The sequence below is a fragment of the Pteropus alecto genome, unplaced genomic scaffold (assembly GCF_000325575.1).
Source record: "Pteropus alecto unplaced genomic scaffold, ASM32557v1 scaffold182, whole genome shotgun sequence".
Classification (NCBI taxonomy): domain Eukaryota; kingdom Metazoa; phylum Chordata; class Mammalia; order Chiroptera; family Pteropodidae; genus Pteropus; species Pteropus alecto.
The window spans coordinates 3,742,490-3,755,124 of record NW_006433946.1 but is presented as its reverse complement, the minus strand read 5'-3'; the positions used below and the strand labels follow the sequence as shown (position 1 = coordinate 3,755,124).

General features: G+C 37.7%; 1 pseudogene; it reads right to left on the bottom strand.

Annotated features, from left to right (window-relative positions):
* Positions 1–116, bottom strand: LOC112477111 (annotated as a pseudogene).
* Between the last annotated feature and the right edge of the window lie 12,519 nt (positions 117–12,635).

Here is a 12,635-nt window from a genome sequence, read left to right as displayed (position 1 = left end):
CTACAGCACCTGGTCTTCCTAGGTGGTCTCCCATCAAAGTACTAACCAGGCCCAACCCTGCTTAGCTTCCAAGATCAGACAGGATCAGGCTTGTTCAGGGTGGCAAGGCCGTAGACTATTTTTTTTTTTTTTAATCAGTATCATGTTCTGCAATTATTTGTGAATTTAAAAAGCCAAAAAAGATTTTTAAAAATATGAAAATTTATGTTATATTTACTAATATTTTCCAGTACAATAGACTCACACTTAACTGTGCACTTTGGTATACTATTTAAATTAATCTCAAAGATTATATTTAAAGTAAAGAGGTATTTGCTGAGTATTTAACAACTCACAAAGCTCATTGATCTCATTGATATCATGGCTCAGTTTCCAGAGTGATCTTGGTAATTAACAATGTAGATGACTTGCTACAGGCAAGATCTTTGTGTGCTGATATTCTGGGTTTCAGCAACCTTTTTAAAGAGAGCTAATCACATTTGCATACCTTTTTCATTATGAAGACCTTTATTGCTGTCTATAAACTTTTAAAATGTCTTGAGCGTAGCAGCAACTTTGCTCAGTTGTTCAGTCTCAGTTCATTCATATTTTGATTGTTAAATAAAAGCAACATTGCTGTACAAGAAAGGAATATTTTAATTTTTTAAAAAAAGAAAGACATTCTAATTTTGTAGGTAGTCAAAAACCAAAATAATGTAAAAGATTTACAAGCAAATGGAGTGATGATACATTGTGATTTAAACAGTGAAAAGATAGTAACTGAAACTATTCAATATTGTTAGGTAGCTAGTCAAAAATGAGTGACAGGGGAACAAAGGAATAAGGACCTTGCCCAGAGAGTGCCCAAAGAACACCCTAATGATAGTAGAATTCTGGATAAATGCATTGCACTAGGCAAAGTGTTATACAGTAGCCAAACATCAATCAAAATGACCTCACTTGCCCATCACCTAAGAATGCCTTTGGAACCACTCATCAGGGACAAATATAATTTAGAGATTCCCACTTCTGGGTTGTTGTTATAGCTTTCTTTGCTAAAACCCTGTGCCTCCTTGGAGCGTATTTTATCTTTCTAAAATATACTTTTAATAAATCTTTTAAAAATCTCACTGCCCTATGATTCTTCACTGTGTCAATGTGGAAGAACCAAGGAAAAATGCTAAATACACTTCTGTGCCATTATCTCCCTTCAACCCACGCCCTCTGCCACTGAGGCAACACCAAAGTTCAAATCACCCCCAACGGTAACAATATGACAGTAAAATTCAATAAGCATAGTGTTTGCTTTTTTAATTGGATTCCTAGTAAATATGGCAAATTTAAATTCAGCCTAATTAAAAGGTAAGGAGAGAGGAGAATCACAGGAAGCCCCACATTGTATTTATAACCACAGTTGGGACTGTTTAATTCACTTCCAATTTGGTTACTCGGCCACTCTTTATTTTCATGTGAGCAAGATGATGGACATTACTGGATATATTCAATATGCACAAAATAAAACCAACATGAGAAAGGGATAGTTTAGGCTAGGTTCAACTGTTTTCTCAGAAAAATGAAAATGATAGCATGATTCGAGTAGTAGTTTGTTTTCCTACCAAAATGTGCCAATTAATATATATTATTAGTACAACACAATAATTGCAGTGTCATTTTTCATAAGAGCCAAGCATGGCTCAGGTCATTATAGTAGTTCAGGACAAACTGTGGGCTACCTAGACCTTCATGTGGCTTAGCCAGCTTCAGGTTCTGCCAGACCTCCAGACAGATCTATAACTACAGAATACAGCATCGCCTGACCTGAGAAGTAACCATTAATGAAAAGAGTGAGATAGAGATGATGGATGATGATTGATGATGATGATGATGATGATGATGATGATGATAGATAGATAGTTAGATAGATAGATAGATAATAGATAGATAATAGTGTAGACAAAAAATAAAGCCACATACTAAACCTGACAAGCTCAGGGAAGGCCAACATGGCAGGCCTTATAAACTCAGAGACTGAAAGTAACCACATAAGATGGTTTGAAGATAAAAATTTCTAACTAAAAGCAGGTCGTGGCGGGTCATCACATCCTGGGCCTGTAGCTTTCTTGACAAAGGTCAATCTTTACTTTAAGTAAGCTTGTTTATTGTCTTTTTGCATCTAAGATAACATACTCTTGGAATGTCAGAGTAATCCCTTTTTTCTAGGCCCCTCAGGGCACAACTCACTGCACCAAGAGACCACAGAAACCCTCATGGTTATCTTGTCCCCCGCATATCATCTCTACCTGTTGTTAATGTTAATTATTAACTTTCCTGTACCCACCAATGTAAAAGAAGTATGAGTCTCACTATTTTACTTTTTATCCAATCCCAGAGATTTCTCCACTTTGCTTTCTATTGCCCTCTTGATCTACCACCAATGAACCCTCTTTATGTCTCCTCCTTTGATACCTTATGTATAAAATAAGCTACATAACTCATTCTCTGGAGCATTTTCTTAATCATTTGAGATTTCGCTTCCCAACAATTGTCATCAGTTTGAATCAAATAAATTCATTTAATTTCTCTATGGGTTTGTACATTTCTTACATTGACAATAGATAGATAGATAGATAGATGATTAGATAGATACATACATACATCATACATACATACAGACAGACAGACAGACAGACAGACAGACAGACAGACATAAAAAATGGGGAGGGTATTCCAACATGAAATAATGAGATAAACCAACATATGATCGAAGCACAATAATGTAAATTATATTGAAAGATCAAAGACTCTAGGAGGCGGGCAGCATTCCAAGATATGTACCACAGTGTGGGGAGGTTCTAGCTATGAGCTAAAGTTCAAGGACGGCAGGAAAATCTCAGGGATGGGAATTACTGGTAAGAAAAAGAGGGTCCAGTTCTATAGAGATCTACATATTAGTCATATTAATAAGACAGGGACTCAAGGAAACAGCAGAAGCCTGTTTTCAGAACAGAGGTGTCAGGTTTAAGCTGGACTAGCAGAAAGATCACTCACAGGTGAGTGATGGGCTAGAGAACCTTCATTACCTACTGATTCAGGATAGAATTGGTTTTCCACTATATCCTATAGGAGTCAATTGGTATGGTTGTGGGGATATTAAGGTAAAAAAAAAAAAATGGGAGGAGGCCACATCAGACATTCAGAACCAAGAAACAAACACTTATCAAGAATTCAGAATAGGGAACATGGCAGACTAGGTAAAAGCAGGGTGGGCCGCCTCCCAGGTCCACATTGAAATTACAACCAAATTATAACATAATCAACATGGAGAATCACCTGAAGTCCAGCTGATCATAATACCTACATCTGATAATATAAAGAAGGAGCCACATCGAAGCCGGTAGGAGGAGCAAAATCGCTAATCAGGCTGGACCTACACCTGCTGGTGACGGAGGATCACTAAGACAGAGAGCAAGGCTACAGAGGCTCCCCTGAAAGAGAGGTTCCTGGCCTCATTTGGGGGTTTCCGAAGACCAGGGTTTCAACCCAGGGAAGAGAAGTTTCCAATAACTCTGACTGTAAAAGCCAGAGGGTGTAGCAGAAACATTGCGAAACCAGACCAGCGAGAAACCAAGTACCACTCGGAGAGTTAGAGAACTCAAATTTATTACACCGTTTTTCCCAGAAGAGCTAGCCCTCTGAAGATCTGGGCCCCGAGCTCAGATGCAACTTTGCTTTTATGAGGCTTAGTTGGCATGGGCCGATTGGTTAATTTGTCCTCAGAGGGTTACAGACTGAGGGAGTTGCTATGGGCTATGGGCAGTTACAGAGCATGAGCTTTTCAGACAGGAATTTAGGCAATACATCTGTTATCTAGACAGAACAATCAAAGGGGAGGGTGAATTCTCAGTTGATCTCAAGATCACTCTGCCCTTAGGCCTATGCAGCAAGCATGTCTACAGAAGCAGAACAAAGAGCTGATTATAAGGTTAGCCTTTTGGTTGAAAATTCCTCTTCAAAGGGATTCTGGTGGTCTGGGTGAGACAGAAGGAGACTGAAATTCTAGGCACCCCTTTGAAAGGCCCGCGTTCAGGCTTTCCGGCCTGCAGACACTCACCTGGGACACCGACAGTGGGTCAGAGGCTCCTGTGGGATTCATAGTGAAAGTCTGCATTACCTGGCTCCAGAAAGTGGGCTGGAAGGGTAGCCACCATTATGCCTTAGTCAGGCCCGCCTACCGGCAATCTACAGACCTCGCCAGCTTGACTGTGCAGACCCCTCCCACAGGGCCATTAGGAAGTGCTGGCCTGAGGAGATCAACCCTCCACCCAACCTGAAGAATTCACAGGGCTTTTCTTGCTGGATGACTGCCACACCCTGCACCTATTCAGGGTCAAACATTCCTAGCTAGTAGTCAGCACTGTGAATGCACATTTTTGAGATAGTATCAGGCAGATCACTGCTGACAACATGAACTTGGGAGGATCCTGGGGATCTGTGGGCCAGTTCCAGACAGCAGCTGGTCTTGCTGCGATCTAAGACTTCTGTGGAAATGCATGAATGGTTCCGAAGTAGCAGCAAGACTGAGGCTGTATTGATCTAATTGCCATAGTCTCCCAAGACCCTAACCTGCCCAATCCACGGATTGCCCCAGGCGGCCCTTTAACCTTTGACAGTGAACCTCCTCCACTACCCAGCTCCTCCGCCACCATGTCTCTCAATCCACACAGGCAAAAACCTGGCTAGCACAAGATAGGCACTGTATGGAAATCAGTGACAGACAGATCTCTGCTGCCTATACGAGATGTAATATATCTTGAGAAGACTGCAGAGGTCTCTGGGACTGCCCCAAATAGCAGCTTTTTTCCATGTGGTCTGTGACTACTGTGGAAACGTGCAGATACGGAAATTGCAGAAAACTCTGGCCATTGGCCTGATGGACCTTGATTCCCTGAGCTCCTGCTCCAACCAATACACAAAGTGCCAGCCACATGTTGATCAGCAGCTGCTCCTACCCTGGAGGGACTCATTCAGACCAGAGGTGGGCAGCAGCTAACCTTGTTATGACTGGAAACTTGTACAGGGGCCACAGAGACAACGCTGGCATGTAAATGGACACTGCAGTGGCAGGGAGAAATTTACTCAATAAACTTTGAAGACTACCCCGGTCACTGCACCACCCAACACACATCACCTGGAGGCTCTTCCAGTTTCAGAGACTTATGGGCAACTGACAGGCAGTGTCAGGCCCTGAGGAACACTGGTCCCTCTGCTAAACTGCCATAGGTCAGGGACGGGAGATAACCGAGTGCTGCCTACAGTGTTGTCTCTTCCAATTACCTATAGACCTAGCATAGGCAACAACCATCAGCACCTCCCTTTCTAGTTCTCACCGGGTAGCCCTGAGCAATCAAAAGCAGCATCTGACCTTGGCCTACAGGGGAGCCCTTCCCAAGAGGCCACGAAACCAACACATCTGGAGGCTGGCACCAGACCACAACAGAGCAACTCCTGACTAGTTCCAGTAGTGATACACACAAAGGGTGTTTGCAACAAGTACGCAAGCCTGCTAGGGCAAATCCCACTCAGTGGAGTCAGCCCCCACAGAAAAACTCTGATCACCTATTCTTCTCAAATCATTCCAAAAATTTTGAGAAGAAGGAAGGCTCTCTAACTCTTTTTATGAGGCCACCATTACCTTGATTCTAAAACCAGACAAGGATATCACAAAAAACAAACAAACAAACAAACAAAAAACCCTATAGGCTGATATCTCTTATGAACATTGATGCAAAAAGCCTCAACAAAATAATAGCTAAGCAAATTCAGTAATACATTAAAAATATCATACACCGTGATCAAATTTGATTTATTCCTGGGATGCAAGGTTGGCTCAATATCCACAAATCAATTAATGTGATACACCACATTAACAAATCAAAAGATAAAAAACATATGATCATATCAATAGGTGCAAAAAAAAGCGATCGACAAAATTCAAGATCCATTTATGATAAAAACTCTCAGCAAACTCTCAGGAATAGAGGGAATCTACCTCAATATAATAAAGGCCATATATGACAAATCTACAGCTAACATCGTATTCAATAGGGAAAGGCTAAAAATATTTTCCTTAAGATCAGGAACAAGGCAAGGATGCCCACTTTCACACTCCTCTTCAACATTGTATTGGCAGTCTTAGGCACAGCAATAAGACAAGAAAGAGAAATAAAAGGCATCCTAATTGGAAAGGAAGAAGTAAAACTCTCGTTATTTGCTGATAACATGATACTATATATAGATAATCCTAAAGAATCTACCAAAAAACTGTTAGAACTGATCAGTGAATTTAGTAAAGTAGGAGGTTACAAAATAAATATCCAGAAGTCAGTGGAATTTTTATACACCAATCATGAACTTTCAGAAAGAGAATTAAGAAAACAATCCCATTTACAATTGCATTGAAAACTATAAAACACCTGAGAATCAAATTAACCAAGGAGGTAAAAGATCTATTCTCAGAAAATTATAAGCCATTGAAAAAAGAAATTGAAGAAGATACAAATAAATGAAGCATATACTCTGTTCATGGGTAGGAAGAATCAGCATCATTAAAATGGCCATACTACCCAAAGCAATCTATAGATTCATTGCAATCTCTATCAAAATACCAATGGCATTTTTCAGACAGCTAGAACAAATAATTCTAAAATTTATATGGAGCCATAAAAAACCCCAAATAGCCATGGCAATCTTGAGAAAGAACAAAGTTGAAGGTATCACACTACCTAATATCAAATTATACTACAAGGCTACAGTAATCAAAACAGGATGGTACTGGCATTTCAGCATTGTCTCTTCCACTTACCTATGTATCCAGCATAGGCAACAGTCATCTGTGGATCACTTTGTAGGTCCCACTGGGTAGCACTGAGTAATCAAAAGCAGCAGCTAAACTTTGCTTACTGGGGAGTGCCTCCCAAGGACCACAGAAACATCTGCAGGCTGGCACAAAGACATGACAAGGCAACTCCTGACTATCTCTATTAGTAGTACACACAAAGGGTGGTTGCAACAAGTACACAAGCCTGCTAGGGCAAATCTCATTCAGTGAGGTCAGCCCCCAACACAGCAACCCTTACCCTGTGGGTGCAGCCAATTCCCACAATTAGTAAGCCTCAGCGTTAATCCCATCCACTGATTAACTAACAACGATAAAGACTTAGTGACCACATAAGATCAGACACACTCCACACAGAGATCATGATCAGAGCCCCCAGCATAGGGGATCAGGGAGAGTGTGCCACTGGGTCACACAGGACACCTTCCACATAAGGCCACCTGATCAAGGTTGAGAGATGAAACAAATATTCCTGACACATTGAAACGAACACAGAGAGGCTAATAAAATAAGAGAGAAACAAAGAAACATGCCACAAATGAAACAACAGGAGACTCCAGAAAATAAGCTAAATGAAATGGAGGCAAGCAACCTACCAGAGGCTGAGTTCAAAATAATGGTTATAAGGATGCTCAATGAAGTTCGGAGGAGAATGGATGAGCACAATGAGAACCTTGACAGAGAGACTGTAAGCATAAAAAACGACATAGAAACCATGAAAAAGAACCAGACAGAAATGAAGAATACAATAACTAAAAGGAAGACTACATTAGAAGGATTCAACAGTAGACTGGACAAGCAGAAGATTGAATCAGCGAACTGGAAGACAAAGTAGCAGAATATATCCAACCAGAACGACAAAAACAAAAACAAAACAAACAAACAAACAAAAAAAAGAATTAGAAAACAATGAGGATAGATTAAAAGACATCTGGGAAAACCTGAGGGAGAAGAGAGAGAACAAGGGATTGAGAATCTATTTGAAGAAATAATGACAGAAAACTTCCCTAACCTGACAAAGGAATTAGACGTACAAGTTCAAGGAGCACAAAGAGTCCCAAACAAGAGGAATGCGAACGGACCCACACCAAGACACATCATTTTTAAAATACCAAAGCTCAAAGACAAAGAGAGAATCTTAAAAGCAGCAAGAGAAAGGCAGCTAGTTCTTACAAGGGTATCTGCATAAAAATGTCTGCTGATTTTTCGATGGAAACTTGGCAGGCCAGAAGGGTCTGGCAAGAAATATTCAAGTTATGAAAAACAAGAATCTACAAACATGCATACTCTACCCAGCAAGGCTTTCAATGTAAATGGAAGGTGAAATAAAGGGTTTCCCAGATGGGGAAAAGCTTAAGGAATTCATTACTAACAAACCAGTATTACAAGAAATGTTAAAGGGACTTCTTTAAAAAAAAAAAAAAAAAAAAGAGAGATAAAAAGGAAAAAAAAGAAAAAAGAAATACAAATAATCAAACGGCAGTAACTATGTACGTACCTATCAATAATCACTTTAAATGTAAATGGATTAAATGCTCCAATCAAAAGACATAGGGGAGCTGAATAAATAAGAAAACAAGACCCATGCCTATGCTGTCTGCATGAGACCCACTTCAGATCAAATGACACAGACTGAAAGTAAAGAGAAAGAAAAAACTTCACGCAAATGGAAGTAAAAAAAAAAAGATGGGGTAGCGATACTTAGAGCACACAAAATAGATTTTAAAACAAAGGCTATAATAGAGGCAAAGAAGGGCATTATATAATGATAAAGGGATTGATAAATCAAGAGGACATAACCATAGTAAACATATACACCCCAACGGAGCAGTACCTATATACATAAATTAATGACTGAAATAAAAGGAGAGCCCAACAGTAATACACTCATAGTAGGAGACTTTAACATCCCTTTGACACCAATGGATAGATCTTCCAGATAAAAAATAAAAATAAATAAAAAACTCAACAAGGAAACAGTGGGCATAAAAGACATACTGAACCATATGGATTTGATAGCTATTTTTAGAGCATTTCACACAAAAGGAGCAAAATATACATTTTTCTAAAGTGCACATGGAAAATTTTCCAAGATAGACCACATGTTAGTACACAAACCAAGTCTCAATGAATTTAAGAGGATTAAATCATGTCAACCGTCTTCTCTGACCACAATGGATTGAAACTAGAAATCAACTACAAAAAACAAAAACAAAAACAAAAAATCTGGAAAATAGACAAGCACATGGAGGCTAAAGAACATGCTATTAAACAGTGAATGGGTTATCAATGAGATCAGGGAAGAAATCAATAGATACCTAGAGACAAATGGAAACGAAACACGACTCAAAAATCTATGTGACACAGCCAAAGCAGTCCTAGGAGGGAAATTCATAGCAATACAGGCCTACCTCAAGAAACAAGAAAAAGCTCATATAAATAATCTAACTTTACACTTAAAAGAACTTAAAAAAGAAGAGCAAACAAAGCACAAAGTGACTAGAACAAAGAAAATAATAAAGATCAGAGAGGAAATAAAGGCAATAGAGTCTATAAAACAATACAAAAGATTAATAAAACCTAGAGTTGTTTCTTTGAAAGAATAAACAAAATTGACAGACTCTTAAACAAACTAATCATGGAAAAAAGAGAGGACTCAAATAAATAAAATCAGACATGAAAGAAGAGAAATAACTACAGACTCCACAGAAATACATAAGATCACAAAAATTACTATGAGCAATTGTATGTCAACAAATTGCTCAATCTGGAAGATATGGACACATTCCTAGAAATATACAATCTCCCATGACTGAGTCAAGAAGAAATAGAAAATCTGAACCGACTGATTACCACAAATGAAATAGAATCAATAATCAAAAATCTCCCAAAAAACAAAAGTCCTGGACCAGATGGCTTCATAGGTGAATTTTACCAAACATTCGAAGAAGAATTAACACCTATTCTTCTCAAAGTATTCTAAAATATTCAGGAATAGGGAAGGCTCCCTAACTCCTCTTATGAGGCCACCATTACCTTGATTTCAAAAGCAGACAAAAACATTAGAAATAAAGAAAACTATAGGCCGATATCTCTTATGAACATCGATGCAAAAATCCTCAACAAAATATTAGCAAACCAAATTATGCAATACATTAAAAATGTCATACACTATGATCGAGTTAGATTTATTCTGGGATGCAAGTTTGGTACAATAACTGCAAATTAATTAATGCGATATTTCACATAAACAAACTGAAAGGTGAAAACCATATGATGATATCAATAGATGCAGAAGCAGCATTCGGCAAAATCTAGCATCCATTTATGAGCATAGAGGGAGCATACCTCAACATAACAGAGGCCATAAACTTACAACTAACTTGATACTCAAGGGGGAAAGGCCAAACACATTTTCCTTAAAATCAGACAAAGTTACCCATTTTCACCATTCTTCTTCAACATTGTATTTGAAGTCAGCCACAGCAAGAAAGAGAAATAAAAGGCATCCTAATTGGAAAGGAAGAAGTAAAACTCATGTTATGTTCCAATGACATGATACTATATATAGAGAACCCTAAAGATTCTACCTAAAGGAAAAAAAAAATGTTAAATATCTGGGAATCAAATTAACCAAGGAAGTAAAAGACCTGTTCTCAGTAAATTATGTCATTGAAAAAAGAAATTGAAGAATATACAAATAAATGGAAGCATATAATATGCTCGTGATAGGAAGAGTCAATGTCATTAAAATGGCCATACTATCCAAAGCAATCTATATAGATCGATACAATCCCTAACAAAATACCAATGACATTTTTTACAAAATAGGAAAAAAAATCTTAAAATTTATATGGAACCATAAGAGACCCAGAATAGACATGATGATCTTTATACTACCCAAAGCAATCTATAAATTCAATGCAATCCCTATCAAAATACCAATGGCATTTTTCAGAGAAATAAAACAAATAATCCTAAAATTTATATTGAGCCATAAAAAACCCTGAAACTCCAGGGCAATCTTGAGAAAGAAGAACAAAGTTGGAAGTATCACACTACCTGATATCAAACTATACTACAAGGCTACAGTAATCAAAACAGCATGGTACTGACATAAAAACATATACTTTGATCAATGGAACAGAATAGAGAGCCCAAAAATAAATCCATACCTATACACTCATTTAATTTATGGCAAAGGACGTAAGAATATTCAATAGGGTAAAGACAGTCTCTTCAATAAATGGTTCTTGGAAAATTGGATTGATACATGCAAGAAAGAAAGAAAGAAGAAAGAAAGAAAGAAAGAAAGAAAGAAAGAAAGAAAGAAAGAAAGAAAGAAAGAAAGAAAGAAAGAAAGAAAGAAAGAAAGAAAGAAAGACAGAAAGACAGAAAGACAGAAAGACAGAAAGACAGAAAGACAGAAAGACAGAAAGAAAAAGAAAGTGGACCACCTTTTAATACCATATATAAGAATAGACTCAAAATGGATTAAAAACTTGAGTGTGAGACCTGAAACCATAAAAGGAAACATAGGGAGTAAACTCCGATATTTCTCACAGTAATTTCTTTTCAGATATATCTCCTCGGCAAGGGAAAGAAAAGAAAAAAAGAAATAAATGAGGCTACATCAAACTAATTTTTTTTGTATAGTAAAGGTAAGTATCAACAAAACAAAAAGAGAACCAACTGATTGGGAGAAGATATTTGCTAATGATACATCTGATAAGAAGTTAGTATCCCAAATATATAAAGAACTCATACAACTCAGCAATAAAAAACAAACAATCCAATTAAAAAATGGGCAGAAGACCCGAACAGATACTTCTCCAAAGAAGATAGACATATGAAAAGATGCTCAAGGTTCCTCATCTTCAGAGAAATAATAAATTAAGACCACAATGAGATATCACTTGACACCTGTAAGAATGGCTATCATCAATTAATCAAAAAACAAGAAGTGCTTTAGAGGATGTGAAGAAAAGGGAACTCTTTTCATACATTGTTGGTGGGGGTACAAATTGGTACAGCTGTTATGGAAAATAGTCTGGAAGTTACTCAAAAAATTAAAAATGGATAAACCGTTTGACCCAGCAATTGCACTTCTGGGTATTAATCCAAAGAAAATCAAAACAATAATTCATAAAGATCTATGCACTCCAATATTCATGGCAGCACAATTTACAATAGCCAAGATATAGAAGCAACCTAAATGCCCATCAACAGACAATTGGATAAAGAAGTAATGGTTCATATATATAATGGAATATTACTCAGCCATTAAAAAAATGAAATCCTACCATTTGCAATGACATGGATGGATCTAGAAGTTGTGCTGAGTGAAATAAGTCAGGCAAAGATAAATACTAGATGATTTCATGTATACGTGGAATGTAAGGAAGAAAAAGAATAAAGTAATCGAAAACAGACTCAAATATAGAGGACAATTTGGTGGCAGACAGAGGGGGTGGTTGGGGGGCTGGGAGAATGGGGTAAAGGGTTAAAGAAGTACAAATTAGTAGTTGATAGATGGTCACAGTGATGGGTAGCATGGCAGAGGAATGCAGTTAGCATTAATATAGGTGGAAAACCAGAGGAGAGAAGGAGCAATTAGGGATTGTTTTATAATCTATATAAATGTCTAATCAATGTACTGTATACGTGAAACTAATAAAATATTTTTTTTAAATTCAAAATGAAGTCAAGTAAAGGCAGTTTTAATTTGTTAGATTTCATTATCTGGTATATCATGAAAAAG